The sequence below is a fragment of the Lolium perenne genome, chromosome 6, assembly GCF_019359855.2.
Source record: "Lolium perenne isolate Kyuss_39 chromosome 6, Kyuss_2.0, whole genome shotgun sequence".
NCBI classification, from domain to species: domain Eukaryota; kingdom Viridiplantae; phylum Streptophyta; class Magnoliopsida; order Poales; family Poaceae; genus Lolium; species Lolium perenne.
The window spans coordinates 183,699,813-183,717,858 of record NC_067249.2 but is presented as its reverse complement, the minus strand read 5'-3'; the positions used below and the strand labels follow the sequence as shown (position 1 = coordinate 183,717,858).

Below are 18,046 nucleotides of genomic sequence, written 5' to 3'. Positions count from 1 at the left end.
CATCCTCCACAATACCCAAACGCTTCATCATCTGATCAATGGTCTCGTCGCCCCCGCTTGGGGACGGATCTGTCGACATGCTTGCCAAAGAACGATCTAGCAAAAACCCGTCGGGTCCCCAAACAAAACCGTCTCCTCCCGCTCGTACGCAAGCCCAAGGCCGGGTAGCGATGCTAGATCGCCCCTGGATCAGCCCGAGGATGCAGAAACGGTAACGGGAGGAAGATGATCGGGGAAAAAGTCTCAACCGCGGCGTCGCCGGGAGAGGTCCCTAAACCCTAACTTGAGGGAAATTTACTTCTCCACATCTTCTGTGCGTGCGTGCCTAGGTGCTTCTTGGATCGATAGATGGGCCTCCTCTTTTTTCCTCTATATATAAGCCGGCACTGCACTTTTGAGAAGTTCTACAAACATTTATATCCAGTGATGTTCAAGAAGCTAAAGCAGCTGATAGATCAATTGCCAAAATGAAGGGTAGCAAAGGTGACCAAGCATGATACTGTGGTGGCATGTTGTTGCTCTCAAAGAGAGATGGGATGTTATTTATGATGTGAAGCTTACCATGGCTGGCCCAATGGTCCAGGGAGTTTATTGTCGTTGCCTGAAGATGGAGATAGAGGAGATCCAGTGCACACACATATTCTCTGTTCTGAAGTTCCTTGGCTTGATCAGGGTTCGTAGGTGTTGTATTTCGAGATGAACAATGCTAGCCAAGCCAACATTTGAGTCAGAGAGGAAAGCTAATATGCATGATTGGACTGAGCGGATGGATCATTACCACAACCTCCGCAAAAGGTCTAATCTCTTTCTATTCAGTGTTGCAAGCAGCCCGGAGAAATCAAAGAAGGTTCTTGATTTTTTGGAGAGTCTTACGCCAGACATCGGCGAGGACAACAACGAAAATGAGGCGACATCATTTGGTCCTTTGCCTGCATACTTTTCAGGGGTAGACCAAACCTTTACGAGGAAAGTGCTAGATCCAAAAAAAAATTCCTAAAGGAGGTCCATCAAAGAACAATAAGGGGTGGAAGCCCATGTGGAAACCAAATAAATGATGCTACTTCGACAAGGCACGAATATTGCTGTCATATTTGTTATATTTCGTTGGATCTGGTGATATAGTTCAGACTTATTTTTAATATTTCGTTGGAACAAATGTTTCCTCTTTGATTAAACTGCGTAGCTATTTCCATAAGACATGGTTCCAGCTGTATTTTAAATTGTGCAGGTTGCAACAACATCAACTAGCTTAGGTCTTTTTTGAGTTTCAATAAGTGCCCAACTTGGAATGAATTGGCCTTTTTTCTAACTTATATGGACAACCTGATTCTCGTGGTGGTCTTGCTATTCCAATAAAGTTATATTGTGGCATGCGTGATGTTGTTTACTACTTATAACTAAGCAGATGTTTACGTGGAATCGGATGACTAGAGTGGTGTACGTGGGACCGGATGACTGAGAGAGGTGTACGTCAGAGCAGATGTGTACATGGGACCGGATGATAAAGAGAGGTGTACGTGAGATCGGATGACCGAGAGAGACGTACGCCAGAGCAGATGTGTACGCGGGACCGGATGACCGACAGAGGTGTATGATGGGACGAGACCAGATAACCGCGAAAACAATTTCTAGTCTGTACCATCACGTTCACGAGATTAATTATTAATAATAAAATATTATTTTCTAGTGAAATCGGATTAGTTATCCGTAACTAAATAATAGTAATTTATGGCAAAGCTCACGTAGTTTTTGTTTTTAAGTACGATATACTCACCTTATGTTGTAACAAACCGGTGGGTAGCTGCGTAGCAGTCGCGCTATTTGCTTGGAAACAAATCCCTTGAAACAAGCCGGCGACGCGGAGAGTATATATACTCGCTACCTCATTCACGGGAGATCTGATAGGACGCGGCGTCTTCTCCGCCAATTTGACATCTCTTGTTTTCTTCCTTGAGTTATCACCCAAATCTGCTCATGCTGCCGGTGTCGACGTCAATGGATCCCCCGAAGTTTCACCCACCAGCTCCGGTCAGTGCATCCGTTGTATGATTGTTTTTGTTAACTCGTGATGCTAAATTATAGTTGAATCTTACGACTGCAAGTTTAGTATTTAACACCAATCTTTAGTCGCCGTCTTCAACAACGTTATGATATTTGCCTTGATAATGATTTCGCAGAAAGCAAAGCCCAAGTCGAAAGTCAAGAAATCAGCGGAAAACATGGACAAATCTCTGGCAACAGCGTACGGAAGCACGGTATGCACATGATATACATGTGAAATAAATTTTATAGCGTCAAGTATGGCAGGGCTAACTTTTACTTGATGAACAATAAACACAAGTATGTTCGCTAGTGTTATTAAGTATCAGTATAACTGAACTAGCTACGGCCTCTCACAGCGATTTGATGCTCTGGACTGTCTGATAGAGTTGTTGAACGGTCAAGATCAATCACCGAAACGTCTTTGGAACAAGTTTCCCATTACACCGTGTTTGGATGTTGGAAAACTGGTCTGGAATTGATTTGCAAAAGGAATTCCAAATCCAGGATGAAAAGGAAATAGCTTCTAATTTCAATTCTATTGTTTGGGTGTGTTTGGATTTTCATGTTGGAATAGAGGCTAGTGACCAATTCCAATTCCTGTTTAGATGCACAAACCATGGAAATGGATGTTTTGTTGAGTTTTGACAATATAAACTTGTATATACACAAATAAAAATTGCATGTATATAGTACAATGTTTACATATTATTTTCAAATATTATAATATTAAAATATATAAACACGTGTATGTTGTAAAATGTTGCATCTCTGATCATAGAGAATAGACAAAGATTTTTATAGCTTCAACAACCGAAGTTAGCACCTTATGATTCGACTCGGGTTCTGCAATTTAGTAGATCAAAAAACAGTCAACGAACGACGTTGTATAGAGATTAAGCAACTTGTGCATATTGCAGCAAGAAAAAGGTACTGGGAACAGAGGCAGGGAGAGGCCGGCCGGTTTGGATGGCCATGGGAGTGGCCGCCGAGCCCCTCCCGCCGTACACATCCCGCCGCCGTTCACATCCCTACTGCTGGCGATCATGGCGCAACTGCCATGGAGCTAGGGTTAGGGCGGGGGTGAAGGCCGCAGCCGCCAGGAAGCTGAGAAGGGGGAAAGGACGGCGGGGAGGGAGAGGGGAGGCCAGGGAAGAGGGCTTACCGCCCTCGCCGGCGGCGGCCGATGGCTGCAGGTCAGGGGCGGAGGCGACTACGCTCGCGTTTCTCTAGAACGAGGGAGAGCGAGGGTCTGGGAGAAACGCGTCGCTTGACGGCTTCGTTTCCATGAGTTTCCGAGCGTGAGGGCTCGGAATTGAGGGGCGGCGCGGGCAGCTTGCGGGAGGGTGGGCTCGATTTTTTTTTCAGATTCCGCGTTTTAATTCCATAACCAGTCCAAACGCTGGAAAGCTGGCTGGAAAATTCCAAATAGCTGATTCTAGGCTAGTTTTTCAACATCCAAACATAATGTTAGCTTTTTCCGTCAAAAAGGCCATCTCATGTTGCTCCGCCGTGAAAAGGGCCATCTCACATTGCTGGGCGGGAAGTGCTATATGCCGATTTGGTCGGCTTGTTCGGGGTGTCGCACACCCCCAGCGACCAGGTCGGGTAGGCTGGGCCGGGCCGCGACCCATTAGCTTAGGTACGGTTATTTTCTCTTTTTACTGTTACTAATAATTTTCGTTTTCAAAATCTAACATTTTTAGTGAGACTATTTTTCCAGATTTTTTCAAAACATGAACATTATTAAATTTTGAACATTTTTCGAAAATTATTGCTTTTCAAAATTTGAACATTTTTTTATGTTTGACATTTTTTAACAGTGAACATTTTTGGGATTGAACATTTTTTGAGATTAGAACATTTTTTAAATCTATTTTTAAAATTATGAACAATTTTTTAATATGATTACTTTTCAAAATAACAACAATAATTTCTAAAATCTTAATATTTTCGAATCTGAAAAAAAAGAAACAAAAGAGAAGAAAAGAAACAGAAAAGAAAAAGGAAAAAAAAGAGAAAACGAAGTACACCGCGAACTGAGCCGATCAGGCCGGCCCATACCTTGCGCGCGGTAACGGCCGACCTGGTCGGTGTATAGGAATTCCCTTGCTGGGCTGCTACTCCGCAGAGCCAGTTACACGTTCCGTGATCAACCGGGCTGAGAAGATTTCCATGGGCCGATAGGTGCCTTGAGCCCATCTTCCGACGCCTCGGTTTTATTACCAGGATTCGACGAACCCTACCTCGCATCGTCGCACAGGCAATGGTGGTGGCGGCAGCAGTAGTCTCCTCTCAGAGTCTCGTCCCTTCCAAAAACTCTAGCGCCTACCTGTCTCCTCTATCTGCACAGGGGCAACCAGCTGGGATTATGGTTTTTGGGGAGAAAGGGGACGGGGAAGGAGATATGGTGTGCCGCCATCGCCACTAGCCACTCGCCACGGTCCTCTTTAGTCTTGTCTTCAATTTCTCTCGTCACTTCTATTTTCCCCTCGGATGAGAGCTCTCTGGATACTCGGATGGATTTCTAGGGGCTCGTGGCTCAGGAAGAACAAAGGGCAAAGGAAGGAGATGATGCGCACATGAGGAAAAGCTACAAGCCGCACAAGCCCCTTTTTCTTCCTTCTCCTTCTATCAGCCTTAATCAATGGGATTTATTTGTGTATTTCTCCACATGCGTTTTTTCTTATCAATTTTCTAGAATATGCTGGTGCCTGTACCCAAGGACTTCCTTCAGATTATACAGTTGAAGATGGGTACGTACCACCCCTTTTTAGCCTCAAATTGAGTGTGTTCCTGAAATGATTTTGTCTCCTTGCATAATTTTTATTTCGCTGTTAGTCGGTATGTCTGTTAAATATTAATATACATTGTTTCCATATGCAAGCTTGACCTCTTGGTTCTTGCTCGTGTGTATAGCGTAGTGAGTTTTTCATTATTGCCGGCAAAACAAAATGCTTGAGATCTTGGTAGTTAAGAATTTATTTTCAGTTTCTTTACGCTGAAATTGTGTTATTGTCATTTCAGTGGTCGTGCAGTGGAGGACATGTTTCAGCAAGAAAGATTTATCATGTATGAAAGCCAAGACCAGAATATGAATATTTTGCTTGCATCCCTTAGCTGTGTGCAAAGCCGTAAATGCCAGCTACAACTCAATGTGGTCTGCTATTCATGTATGGATTAACTCTTTTCCGAGGCAAAATGCTGACTTGGTCATGGTTATATCACAAACAAATATGACTGCTTGTAACCGTATGTTACATCTAATTATTCACTAATCATTGTTGAAGGTAATTTATTTTGATCTGGCGATCCATAGCATCCCTTGTGATTCCACCTTATACATTTATCTGAAAGCATGAAGCATTTGGCTTTAACTGATCCATTAAATTACCTGATGTAGCAAAAAATAATTAGTCCATTTTTATTGTTCTTTTCATTAATCTTTCGCAAATTATGTATTACCGATATCGATGGATTTGAACACCACATCCATTACTTGGTACCATGCTGTTTATTTTCGTTCTATCTAAAGTTATATTATTGTGTTCTTTTTTTTTTGTTTTCTGTGAATATATTATGGTGTTCCGGATACTTCTTTATTTTCATGGGTGAATAAATACATGTAGATTTATACGCTCAACACCTTTTTTTCCTAGGAATCAGTGTTGCGAAAAGAGAGTTATGTTGGTGAAAGTTTATATAAGGAGCATTGCTTGGATAATGATGAGCATACCCTTTCTTTCTATTTCCTCGAGATTTATTTTGAGTCTGATTTTTGATGTGTGTGGTTAGCAAGAATTTGTTCTAGAAATCAAGCAGTCCCAAAATCACATGTCTAACAATGTAAAGAGGTTGTGAATTAACCACCAGTTCCAGATCCTTTTGAAAAGTATCTTCCTGCTAAATGATGCATAGATTTATTTGTAATTACCCAGTAAATGTAGCTGAGATACCATTTTTGTTAGTCTGAAAATGAAGATGGCAAATTGTTATTCTTCTATTTGCTAGATCCTTACCTTCCAATTGAGATTTCCAGTTACCTTTGGGGATAGGATGATGTGATGAGAATTCTTCAGATACTTTTGAGCAAAAATGGCTGGACATTTTGTGGTGTGGCATTTGGATAGCAAAGGTCTCCAGTCCGTTAAACAAGTCTACAAGCTTCAGGTTTAGTTGGACAATCAATTCCATGGGATGGATGTGGGAAGTAGCTCAATCAGTCCGGGAAACATTGGAAGCTGTAGTGACAACTTCTGCTGCCTCATTTGAGTTTTGTCTTGTCCTTCCAAAATCAAGGTGTTTGCTCAGGGAGTAGACAACAATTCTCTGGCTCTGCATGTAAACCTGAAAGTAAGAGGGAATAGTCATGGAGGATATGAAGTGACTTGTTTGTGGACGGGAAGATGAAGATGGGATCACCTTTTTTATCTAATGCAAATTGATTAAAGCAATATGACGAGGCCTCTATTTGGATTGATGTAGATCTGTGCTGGCAAAGATGCAATCGATTAGGGCTACTGTGAACTAATTTGGAAATTTCCAGAACTGAAACGTTTTCAGATCCTTGCTGGTGGTACATGTGGAATAACATAAACAAAATGCAAGGGGATGATCGATGCACCACTGCCAGCGCATGAGGTGATGCATAAAATGGTGCTATACAATCGGAGTACCTAGAAATTTTCAAGAAGGAAGAAAGGCAAGGAGAAGAATGATGAGTGAAAGCCTCGTCTGAAGGATATTGACATTTTAACATAAATGGCTCTTAAATTCACAGGGATGCCTTGGCCAGTTGGGGTGTTATCACCACAGATAAGGGGAGGTCCTAGCTCCTCTACCGGGAATGAAAGATCACGTCCATGATGCCATCTGAGCAGAACTGTGTGTGATTTGGGTTGGCTACTCAACTTGGCGGGATCAAAGTCTGTTTGGAAATAGATTTGCATCTCAATGCCATGGAATCGCTGACTCCTCCACATATGCGAGTATATTGGAAGATGTTAAGGTGCAACTCAAAACTTGGTTCTCTAGGTGAGATATCAACCAATGCAGAAGAGAAGCAAACATTCATGAGGTCAGGTAAGTTTGTAGATTGTTTTCTCTTAATGACTTTCTATCGTGGGAGTTTCATATACTGGCGGAGGTTGCCAATTGTAAGGGACGAAATGCACAATCTGCTATCATAATAAAGAGGATTCTTCCCCTCGAAACTGCAAATGATATGCCATCGTTGTAAAAGAAAGTTATAAAAAACATATGATAAACTGCCACTTTGCTTTTGAGTCCAATGTATTTGTTCGGATCCCGCTTACATCGATATATATTTAGACAATTTTTGTTGTCAGTACTTCCCTGCATATGTGTTTACTGCTTCATGCATGCACTTCTATGCTTCAGTTTATGTAGTACTCTAGAAGTAGTTTTGTTCTTTCTACAAGATGTAGAGTGCATTTCTCACATATTATTATGTTAATTCAGTTGTAAATTTCTCAAATATTTCTACTATTTATCTTTTTAAGATGGATGGGCGCGGCGCCCACTTTTATGATCTAGTTTGTAAAAATAATCGGAGTTTTAGGAGAAGCCGAGAGAAAGGCCATCGAGGCAGTTGGTCTTGGATGCCTCCTACGCATTCCTTCTGTCAAAATCCGTTGAAACTTATGCAGATGGATCGCAGAGCGGTACAAATCCGAACTAGATGCATTTTTTATTGGTAGGGATGATATGGCTCAGTTGACCTTACCAGAGGTCGAACACTTACTTAGTCTTCCTGCACGGGGAAGAGCAACTCTGGTACAGATGTTCCATGAGATGAAGCAAAAGAAAAAGCGGCGAATAACTTTCCCCGAATTGGAGTAGACAATTAGAAAAGGAATTAGTACATTAAGTGATGAGCTGCCTTTCCTTCATGCATTTATTTTGTACACAATCAGGTGTATTCTATACCCAATGTTACGTCAGTGCAGACTATATGCCATATGTGGTTATCAGGGAAGCAATCTTGGAGATAGTTATCACTTGATCATCTAGTCTGTAAAGCAGTTATAATGCAGCACTTAAAGATCCCGAAAGAGGCCTTCAGGGGATTGTAAACGTCGAAGGGAATCTTCCGCTGTTGCAGGTATAATTTTTCACATGTTTTTAAACATATTACATGCATTCATGTTCTAAACAATCTGTGAATAACTATTCATACATTATTTTGCAGTTTTGGTTTTCGGAGAAATTTCATGTGGACAGACTTGATGCTTCAATCAACTACACAGGACGTGAGGCACCGCGCCTCCAATATTGAGATGAGAAAAGGCTCTTAAGGTCTGCTCCATTTTAAATGAGCACGGTCGTGACGTTGGAGAGGTACACATATTCTATAGTGTCCGTATTATTTATTACTCACAACGTTGTGACATCTATCTTTTTCAGTACGTATTTGATCTAAAGGAGGTTTGGGAGCCTCCTAGGGCGTCATCAACCATTACCTTCTTTTGACCACTTCCTGCCAATATATTCGAAGGTATTTTCTTAATCCTACAGTCTAGTTTTCTTTCCTAAAACCACTTAATAATCTGTTATTTCTTTGGTCTATAGTTGGTGCTAAAGCTGCACGAGTCGTTCGTCAACATGAGACGTGATGTAATTCAAGATAATCTACTGACTGGCAGATCGACAAGCATGGGGATTATCTTTTTTGATTTGAACAGAAGCAAGATGCCTTTTGTCAGCAACGAGCCAACGTAAGACTCAAACCTATTGGAATGCACCACAATACTTCTCCCCTACATATACAAAAGAATAAAATTTATGCACGGATTCATGCAGGACTACGACGACTTTGAGCGTGGACTAGCGACGTATGAGTCCAGATAATACAAGGACTTTAGCACGGATTGAACCAAGAGTTCGAGGTAAATGGCTACATTATTCGTGATAGCAAATACAAACTTTTTCTAATGAACTCCTACATCTTACATACACTGTACTGGCGCGAACAACATCAAAAATAAAAGGCCAAGTGACAACATTCTCTCCTCACCCAGAAAGAAGATCAGGATATACGATGAAACGACAGTACCACAGAAAAGGAAACAAAGGAAAAGGACATCGACATGTAAGGATAGTGACTCCGTGTACTTTGAAGGTTGTAAGCCACCTAGAAAACCAAAAAATACTCCAAATACTAATACTACAAAATCATATAGTAGTACTCCAGTTGAAGATGTGAAAGGTGAGGTCATTGACTATATCAATGCATTACAGCAAAACAAAATATTTGTGCACATAGATGATTTGACGCTGAATAAAGAGGAACTCAGCTGTCTAACAACTCCCGCAATTCACACATGTACAGAAGAAGGATGGTTGCACACCCTGTAAGTGCTTAATTATGTAAGTGCTTAATTATGAAAGTCAGTTTCTATTTTACGTCATGAATGCTAACTTGTTCTTGTGGTGTCATTCAACTCAGGGATACAATCATAACATGGATGTGTCACATGTGCCCAATCCAGATATAAGGGCAGGTCGCACCGTCTACATGAAGAGAGCATCCAGAGTGGACTTACTAGTTAGAGATGAGGAGTGATGCATATAACATGGATGTACGAAACACGAATCATGGTAACCTACATTTTCCATGACATGGTGAGTCTCATTGTGTCAAGTTCTATACATTGCTAATTATGTTTCTGCCACAGATTTGTCTAATAGTGAACTATGACAATATACACTCGTATGTGGTTAATGTGGATCCCGAAGAAAGACTAATACACGTTTTGGACTCCATGCGATAAAGAAACAAAAAACTTCAAAAAAGCCACCCAGAACTAGCAAAGATGGTAAGTCCATTCAACCGTTGCTATAAACAATTGTGCTAAGCTAAATAATATTATATTTTCATACTTACAACTCAAAGGAATGGAAGCATATCTAGACGTAACATCTCAACATGACTGCGGAAAGAGTGATATCTGGCCTGATTACGCCGTTAATAGTTGGCCAGTTCAAGTTGTAAAGAATGTGCCACAACAAAAAGACAGGTATATTGCATCATATTTTAACCACACCTTTACAATTTCTAGCTTCCTACTATAAATATTGATTACAATACAATCTACATGATTTTTTTTGCAGAATTCATGTAGATTGTCCGCATAAATTCTGCAAAAAAAAACCATGTAGATTGTATTGTAATCAATATATACAGTAAGAAACTCAGAATTTTAAAGGTGTGGTTAAAATATAATGCAATGTACCCGTCTTTTTGTTATGGCACATTCTTTACAACTTAAACTGACCAACTATTAACGGCGTAATCAGGCCAACTATCACTCTTTTTCGCAGTCGTGTCGAGATGTTACATCCAGATGTGCTTCTATTATTTTGAGCTATAAGTATGAAAATATAATATTAATTAGTTTAACACAATTGTTTATAGCAACTGTTGAATGGACTTACCATCTTTGCTAGTTCTAGGTGGGTTTTTTTTGAAGTTTTTTGTTTCTTTACGCATGAAGTCCAAAACTTTTTTAGTTTCTCTTCGAAATTCACATTGACCATGTACCAGTGTATATTGTCATAGTTCACTGGTAGACAAATCTGTAGCAAAACCATAATTAGTGTTCGAGCATTTGAGTAAATAACATACAGAACTAACACATGGAAAATGTAAGTTTTTCCCATGCTGAGTACCATGATTCTTGTTTCATACATCCCTTTTATATGCATCACTCCTCCCATCTCTAACTAACTAGTAAGTCCACTCTTGATGCCCTCTGCATGTAGACTGTGCGACCTGCACTTATATCTAGATTGGGGCGCATGTGACGCATCCATGTTATGACTGTATCCATGAGCTGAATGGCACCCCAAGAACAAGTTAACATTCATGACGTAAAATAGAAACCAGCTATTTTTCATAATTAATCACTTACAGGGATGTGCAACCATCCTTCCGTAAACGTGCGAATTGCAGGAGATGTTAGACAGATGAGTTCCTCTTTATTCATCGTCAAATCATCTATGTGCACAAGTATTTTGTTTTCCGGTGATGCATTGATATAGTCAAATAGTTAATAACCTCACCTTTCACTTCTTCAACTGGAGTACTACTATATGATTTTGTAGTACTAGTCTTTGGAGTATTTTTTGGTTTTCTAGGTAGCTTAGAGTATTCGAAGTACACGAAGTCACTATTCTTACATGTTGATGTCCTTTTCCTTTGTTCCCTTTTCTGTGGTACTGTCGTGTCATCATGTATCCTGATCTTATTTCTGGGTGAGGAGAGGACGTTGTCACTTGGCCTTTTATTTTTGATGTTGTTCGAGTCAGTACACTCTAGGTAAGATGTAGGAGTTCATTAGAAAAAGTTTGTATTTACTATCACGAATAGTGTAGCCATTTACCTCGAACTCTTTGTTCAAGTCACGGACAAGCATGAGGGAGGTTCTGTCTGCTGAAATCCTTGTATTATATGTAATCATACATCACCAGTCTACGTTCAAAGTCGTCGTAGTCCTGCATGAATCCATGCATAAATATTATTCCGTTGTATATGTAGGGGAAAAGTACTGTGGTTCATTTCAATAGGTTTGAGTCTTACATTGGCTCGTTGCTGACAAAAGGCATTTAGCTCCTGTTCAAATTTAAAAAGATAATCGCCATGCTTGTTGATCTTTATGCGAGTCAGTAGATTAACTTGCATTACTCGTGCAGCTTTAGCGCCAACCGTAGACCAAAGAAATAATAGATTATTAAGTGGTTTTAAGAAGGAAAACTAAACTGTAGGACTAAGTAAATACCTTCGAATCTGTTGGCGTAAAGTCATCAAACAAAGTTAATGGTGATGAAGCCCTAGAAGGCCTCATTTAGATCAAAAACGTACCGAAAAAGATAGATGTCATATATTATATTTATATACATTGTCAGTAATAAATAGTGCGGGCACTATAGAATTATGTGTACCTCTCCAGCGTCACGTCCGTGCTCATTTAAAACGGCGCAGACCTTGAGCGTCTTTTTCTTATCCCAATATTGGAGAAGCGGTGCCTCACATCCTGTGTAGTCGATTGAAGCATCAAATCTATCCACACGAAATTTCTCCCAGAACCAAAACTGCAAAATAATGTATGAATAGTTATTCACCGTGTGTGCAGCACGTGAATGCATGTAATATGTAAAAACATGTGAAAAATTATACATGCAACAGAGGAAGATTTCCCTCGAGGTTTTCAGAATCTTTAAGTGCTGCATTATACTGCTTTACATACTTAAGTAGATGATAAAGTGATAACCTGGCAAGGTCTATCTCCAAGATTGATTCCCTGCTAGTCACATAAGGCATATATATAGTATGCACTGAGGTAATGTTGGGTAGTTGGGCATAGAATACACCAGATTTTGTACAAAAAAAATGCCTGAAGGAAAGACAACTCATCACTTAATGTATTAATTCATTTTCTAATTGTCTGCTCCAATTTAGGAAAAGTTATTCGCCGCTTTATCTTTTGCTTCATCTCATGGAACATCTGTACCACTTCTGGTCTTAGAGGTGCTCTTACCCATGCAGGAAGACTAAATAAGTGTTCGACCTCTTGTAAGGTTAACTCAGCCATATCATCCCTACCAATAACAATTGCATCTAATTTGGATTTGTATCACTCTACAAGTTTCGACGGATTTTGACAGAAGAAATGTGCAGGAGGCATCCAAGACCAACTGCCTCAATGGCCTTTCTCTAGGCTTCTCCTAGAGCTCCGATTATTTTTACAAATAACACTAGCGAACAGATTTGTGTTTCTTTTTCATCAGTTAAAAATTAGTCCTGCAATACTTGACGCTATATCATGTGCATACCGTGTTTCTGCTCGCTTTTGCCGAAGATTTGTCCTTGTTTTCTACCGACTTCTTGACTTTCGACTTGGCCTTTGCCTTCTGCGAAATCATTATCAAGGCAAATATCATAACGTTGTTGTAGACGACGACTAAAGATTGGAATTAAATACTAGACTTGCAGCCGTAATATTAAACTATAATTTAGCATCATGAGTCAACAAAAATAATCGTACAACGGATGCACCCACCGGAGCTGGTGGGTGAAAATTCGGGGGATCCATTGACATCGATGCCGGAAGGAGCAGATTTGGACGATGACTCGAGGAAGAAAACAAGAGATGTCGAACTGACGGAGTAGATGCTGCGTCCTATCAGATCTCACGTGAATGAGGCAGCGAGTATATACACTCTCCGCATCGCCAGCTTGTTTGAAGGGATTTGTTTTCAAAAGGAAATAGCGCGACTGCTACGCAGCTACCTACCAGTTTGTTACAACCTAAGGCTAGTATATATCGTATTTGAAAAACAAACAGTACGGTGAGATTTGCATAAATTACTACTATTTAGTTACGGATAACAAATCTGATTTTACTGAAAAATAATAATTTATTATTAATAATTAATCTTGTGAACGTGATAGTACATACTAGATACTCGTTTCGTGGTTATCTGGTCATTCGGTACCACGTAGCTCTGGCGTACACCTCTATCGGTCATCCGGTCCCACGTACACATCTTCTCTGTCGTACACCTCTCTTGGTCATCCGATCTTACGTACACGTCTCTCTATCATCCGGTCCCACGTACACATTGGCTCCGATGTACACCTCACTCGGTCATCTGGTCCCATGTACACTGCTTAGTTATAACTAGTAAACAACATCACACATTCCACAATATAACTTCATTGGAATAGCAAGACCACCACTAGAATATGGTCATCCACATAAGTTCAAATAAAACGCTAATTCATCACAACCTGGACACTTACTGAAACTCAAAAAAGACCTAAGCTGGTTGATGTTGTTGCAACCTGCACAATTTAAAATACAGCTGGAACCATGTGTCTTGTCGAAATAGCTACGCATTTTAATCAAAGAGGATACATTTGTTCCAACAAAATATAAAAAATAAGTCTGAACTATATCACAAAATCTAGCAAAATATAACAAATATGATAGCAATACTCGTGCCTTGTCGAAGTAGCATCATTAATTTGGTTTCCACATCTAATGCAACGGCTTCCTCTTATTGTTCTTTGATGGACCTCCTTTCGGAATAATTTTTTTTGATCCACTTCCCCGTAAAGGTTTGGTCTGCCCCTGAAAAGTATGCAGGCAAAGGACCAAATGATGCCGCCTCATTTTCGTTGTTGTCCTCGCCGACGTCTGGTGTAAGACTCTCGAGAAAATCAAGAACCTTTTGTGATTTCTCCGGCTACTTGCAACACTGAATAGAAAGAAATTAGACTTTTTGCGGAGGTTGTGTTAGCGATCCATCCGCTCAGTCCAATCATGCATATTAGCTTTCCTCTCGGATTCAAATGCTGGCTTGGCTAGCATTGTCCATCTTCTCGAAATACAACACCTAGGAATGCTGATCAAGCAAAGGAACTTCAGAACAGAGGAATATGTATCTGCACGGGATCTCCTCTGTCTCCATCTCCGGGCAGCGATATTAAACTCCCTGGACCATTGGACCGGCCATGGTAAGCTTCACATCATAAATGGCACCCCTTCTCTCTTTGAGAGCAACAACATAAACCACCACAATATCATGTTTGGTCACCTTTTCTACCCTCCATTTTGGCAATTGATCAATCTGCTGCTTTACCTTCTTGAACATCACTAGAGTATAAATATTTGCAGAACTTCTCAAAAATGGTTCAGCATCTAATTCTGTAAAAGGTACTGTATGTGAAGCTCTAGCATCCAATTTGGCCTCATTCTTGCGTATACGCCACTGTATGCTCTAGCAAATCAGCAATTGACATTCGCCTATCCAAATTCTTATAAATCCTAGAGAGTTTAGACTTTCACTATGCTGATTACTCTGCATGCCAAGAAAATATCTACGTTTTGTATAGGCTCTAGAACACTTCTTCCGTAGCTCGTACATCCTATTAATCGATGCATCTTTTTGTGATTTCATACTCCTCCAGAAAATCTGCCCAACGACTCTCGAACTCGTGGACATTCCTGCAGTACTAAACACACTTTCTAGAATCGATGAGCTTTGTTTTGCGGAGATGGTGTATCATGTTTGGCTCGATATGCCAGCAGCACAACCGGTGATCTGCATTAGGAAATACTTTCGAGATTGCCTTCACTATAGCATGGTCACCATCAGTGATTATTGACCTAGGATGGTTCTGCTGAACCGACTCCAAAAATGCTTCAAGCAACCACACATAAGATTTTGTTTTCTCATCTGACACAATACCAAATCCAAACACAGTCGTGCTACGATGGTGGTTCACACCAATGAAGGGGACAAACGGAAGATTGTATTTGTTCACACGCTATGTGCTATCAAAGACCATGACACCACCAAAGACATCGTAGTCCATCAGACACCGTGTGTCTGCCCAAAATATGTTTTACAGGTGCCCTTCACTATTAGTGATTTACTTGTAAAAGAATTCTGTATCTTTCTCTTGTCTTGCAGCCATATAATTGAGCAAAAATTCAGCATCACGACCTTCAATCATTTCCTTCTTGTACTTGGCAAAAAAATTATACAGATCCCGGAGTACAAAACCAACCTTCTCGGGACCACCATGCTGCTGCTCTATTACTTCCATAATCTCGTGTGTTCGAAGGCCACCAATAAAATACTCAATGGCATCAGCCTTTTGAGCATCATTCAACCCACGGTGAGACCTTATGAAAGTTGTCTGATCACCAGTGGCGAGTGGATGGTTATGTTCAACCAAGAAACCTTTTACAAATTACCATTCACCACTTTCCATAGACATCTCGATCTCCATCCGAGCACCGCATCCACAACGCGGCATTACTTGTAACCCCTTGGACTTAGCATATGCATTATAGTACTTGTAACCTTCTTCCTCGCTACTAAAAGTTTCATTCACCACCATATAGTGATCTTCATTGTCCTCGCCCTCCATGACGTAAAGTGCAGGTATGAATCAAAGCTATATTATTACAAGTCTGACAGTAAAACTAACATATGTTTTAGTATGAATAATGCAATATCACTACCATTCAGTGGTTGAATAATTTGTTTCAGGATTATCCTTCTAAAATGAACAACCTAGCCCATACTCAATTTAACAATGATTCGGACTTGACAGAAAGTATATGCAACACATTACAAATCACCATATACATTCAGTCAGTTTCAAGTGCTTTTATCAACATCTGGCCAAAAAGAAAAGAAGAAACTATTCACATGGTTTGCCACATGTTGTCTAACTTACGATGGATCTGCACAGCGACTCAATCAACTTGTACATTCAGTTTATAAATCTGCTAACATCATCTATGCAACACAAAAAGAAATAAAGACTATTACAATGGTTTACAACATGTGAAACTAGCAATTGAATCTACAGGGGATTGGTGCGGGTGGAATTCTTGATGAAATAGATATCGAATTTTCTAATCTTAACTACAAAGCTTGTTGATATAGTCTAACTTCATCTATGAGTTTGTATTTACTTACGCCGAGGTTTCCCGGATCAGGACGCGGAGAGGCTGCGGCGTTGTCGATGAGCGGATGATGGCGGGAGCGCGCCTACGGCGACGCTGCGGTAAGCTCGACAACCGGGCGACCTGGCTGTGGCGGCGGTCTGGGTTGAGCACCGCGGCGACGCTGCGGCAAGTTCGATGAGTGGGCAACCTGGCTGGTCGCGGTGGTGGCGTGAGGAGAGACGGGCTAATGAGATACGACCTAGGAACTTGTCCCATCAGACTCGCTTTAAGTTTTTTCCCTAAAGATGGAATTGTCTATCATACCCTCAACAAATCAATGGTGAGAATTTTATACTGTAACCTGCAGTATAGGGTACCGTAAAAACTCTCATTATTGTCGATTTGATGCAATGTGAAGTAATCCCTTTATCACAAAAGAGAAAAAAATATTTTTATTAATCTGTGAGTAATGGGGCATGGAGTGTATGCAGCAAACTTGTTTCCATCAGATAGCAGTCTAAAGGTGAATAACAGCAAGTCAGCAACTGCATTGTTGTTGTAGATAGTTGTGTTCATGATTGCAGAGCCTTTTTCCATCTCGTTAATGATGTTGTTCCCTAACCCTTTGTCTATCTACATCTGACCAAGTGACTTACTTTCATTTATGGCCTAAACATATAAGCATGTATTTCGAGGGCAAACAAAGAAGCTCAGAGTTTGTGATATATCAAATTGCCTCCTTGGGCAAAATTAGTTGTTGTGATGTATTTTCGAGTTTGTGATGTATTTTCGAATTCAGGTAGTTATGTCATAACGCACAGGTATTCAGGTAGTTATGTCATAAAGTAAGGAGATCCTTTCCTAGCTATTTTAACCAGCGAGTATATGCTCTATATCCATGTAAGCATAAATTATCTTCTGTATAAACATATGTATACTGCTTCTATATACCTTCTATGTTTTTGGATATAAGTTTTGCTTTTCATGCTTGTAGCCGAACAACTCAAATTAACTAACTGTATGTCCCGGTGTTTGAGTTCACTCTGAATACAGTTTTAGTTTCAGAATTTTTGTCGGTTTTCATTAGGGATAACTCCTGGGACATAGTCCATACATTTTTTTTTACTTACATGTGTCATAGAGCTCCCGCTGGCAGGGCTCATCAAGCTCTCGAGGCCTCATGATCAATTTGCTATGTGTATATATTTTTGTGTGAAGACGTGTGTGGATCGTGTGTTACACACCCTCCTCACATGGTTGGGCATGAGACACATTCAAAGTTGTTCTTTAAAAATGATTACTGAAAAAAAATTAAAATGAAGTTTTTTTTGAAACATTATTAAAATGAAGTTTTTTATATAGGTGAGAAACGTGTGTTGCACCTTCTACTAGTTTTTTTAAAAAAATATCAATACCGTATCCGTTATCATATCTTCTAGATATCTAGGACATAAATTCTTATCGGTATCCGTATCCAACAGATTTCTATAATAATTGATACAATATCCTTGACAACA

At 40.2% G+C, this 18,046-nt stretch overlaps 1 long non-coding RNA gene across 4 annotated transcripts; it reads left to right on the top strand.

Moving 5' to 3' along the window:
- Window positions 1-4,302: 4,302 nt before the first annotated feature.
- On the top strand, window positions 4,303-11,713 carry LOC127306728 (uncharacterized). 4 transcript variants are annotated; one of them, XR_007854843.2, is made up of 8 exons: window positions 4,303-4,796; window positions 5,068-5,330; window positions 6,052-8,164; window positions 8,252-8,400; window positions 8,467-8,557; window positions 8,632-8,777; window positions 8,863-8,948; window positions 9,081-11,713. It is a non-coding gene; the product is annotated as an uncharacterized lncRNA (long non-coding RNA). The 4 variants fall into 4 exon arrangements; XR_007854845.2 differs by having other exon boundaries at window positions 5,068-7,122; window positions 8,010-8,164; XR_007854842.2 differs by having other exon boundaries at window positions 5,068-8,164.
- Window positions 11,714-18,046: the final 6,333 nt, after the last annotated feature.